This window comes from Grammomys surdaster, unplaced genomic scaffold, assembly GCF_004785775.1.
Source record: "Grammomys surdaster isolate TR1022 unplaced genomic scaffold, NIH_TR_1.0 373, whole genome shotgun sequence".
In the NCBI taxonomy this organism is placed as follows: Eukaryota; Metazoa; Chordata; class Mammalia; order Rodentia; family Muridae; genus Grammomys; species Grammomys surdaster.
The window spans coordinates 4,759,632-4,761,602 of NW_021604792.1; positions in this window are offsets into that span (position 1 = coordinate 4,759,632).

Sequence of the window (1,971 nt, forward strand, 5' to 3'; positions counted from 1 at the left end):
CCCTCCCTCCCTCCCTCCCTCCCTCCCTCCCTCCCTCCCTCCCTCCCCGCCACTCTTTTTTCTCTCTTTCCTCCCAACTCCTCTAAAAATTATCAATTCAGGCAAATCAAAAGAACAAAGCACCAATTAGACAAAAATAAAAATAAAACAAAAGGCCCACAAAAACAAACTTACAAACAAAAATGGAAGGTGCTTTGGGTTGGCCAACTATTCCTGGGCATGGGGCCTGTCTGGAGTGTGGCTGATATACTCAGTATCACTCCCTTGGAGAAAACTGCTTTTCTCTTTCCAGCAGCTGTACACTGCAAACAGTTCCTTGGTTAGGGTGTAACTTTGTGTCCATTTCATCTCTTCAACGCCCGGACTGCAGTGACTCCTATCTGAGGAGACCATACTCACACATGCTCACACCCCTGCATGTCAATATATACATTATAATGTATATATGAAAAATACTCTTTTAGCAAACGGCGGCTCTTCCTGGAGAAGCCCACACCTATGCTCCGGGTGCGTCTTACTTTCCTTCTGAAAACTTCTCTTTGTCTTAACCTTCAATCTTTCCTAAGCCCCAACTCTGTGTTATACTGGCCACTCCTAAAACTGCTCCCTGCATTGAAGCCACGATTCCTTGTTTGGCCTGAGGGGAGGTCCTCTAAAATATTAGAGGAGCTTTTTGAACTGCTGTCATTGGAGAGTGCAGCTATGCCTCCTCTGTGCACCCTGACAAAATACCTATCCTTTATAACTGCTAGTGTCCCCTTACCTTAAGACCTTAGGGAAAGCAGACAGGAACAGACTGTGCGCTCTGGTTTTATGTGGGTAAGCATAATGCTATCCACCCGTTGTTTGACTTAGTCCTGAGTACATCATGTCAGGACTATCTAGTAGTTTATGATAGTCAAGACGCTGGACATTACAGAGACTGTGCTGAGGCAGGAGAGGAGGGCTGAGACAGGGCCAGGAAGAACCTGACACAAATGAGGTGGAAACGTTAAGGGGTCTCTGGAAAGTCAGTGGTGTTGGAAGGTGTTCTGCTGGGGCAAACACATGGAGGAGTGTTTTCCTGAAGTGGACACAAGTGTAAGAATATGACAGACTTGTGGAGGAAGGTTTGGCTGAAGACACAGGAGAGAGGATGTTCTGCTAAAGCAAGCACATGAAAAGTCGTATGATGAAGGATTCTTTGCTAACAACACACATGTATTGGTCCACCTTATATTGCATAGTTGGGCTGCATTTGTTGGGACTCTGTGGACTTGGGTTGATTGGACTTGACGGGAGGCAAGACGTGCTGAGGCAAGGCACATGGACGACATGCGTGCTGTTTGCAGGGTATAAAGAAAGTATAAACAGCACTCGATAGTGAGGGAGGCAGAGTTTGGCTTGCTGGTACAGCTGGCTGTGCAAAGCTTATGGGTCTTGCATCTTCGCTGATCTTCACTTCCCGAGAGGCACAGCTGAGAACTACTCCTGGTGTTCCTCCGGGACCCTCCTGGCAACTCAAGCCCAGGCTGAGGCCTGACTGACTCTGATATTTTGTGCCACCTCTACTGATTCCTGTTTGCTATCCTGACTTTACCTAACTGGACTGCTGGTGTATCTGTGAAGTGTTTGTGAGTGGATCGATCTGCTGCTGCCTGCTAACCTGTGAACTAAGCTGATTTCCAGACAACAAAGACTTTGCTCCAAAAAACCCTTTCTAAACAGGTCCACTTTTCTTCGTTTCTTTCCACAACCTCTGGTGGGTGGTGGGTTACAAGGGAGGTAAAAGTGTTTAAGGACCATCATTTAAAAGGGGATTTGAAAAAAATAAAAGTCAGATACAAGGGCTGTGTAATTATTATATGAAGCAAACTTTTAGCATAAGGGAAGACTTTGACTCCCTTAGATAGGACAGCTTGGGGACAAAAACATGTGAGAAAGCTGGAACTATGCAACTGACCCATCAAGGGTCACGACCCTTCCAGAAGG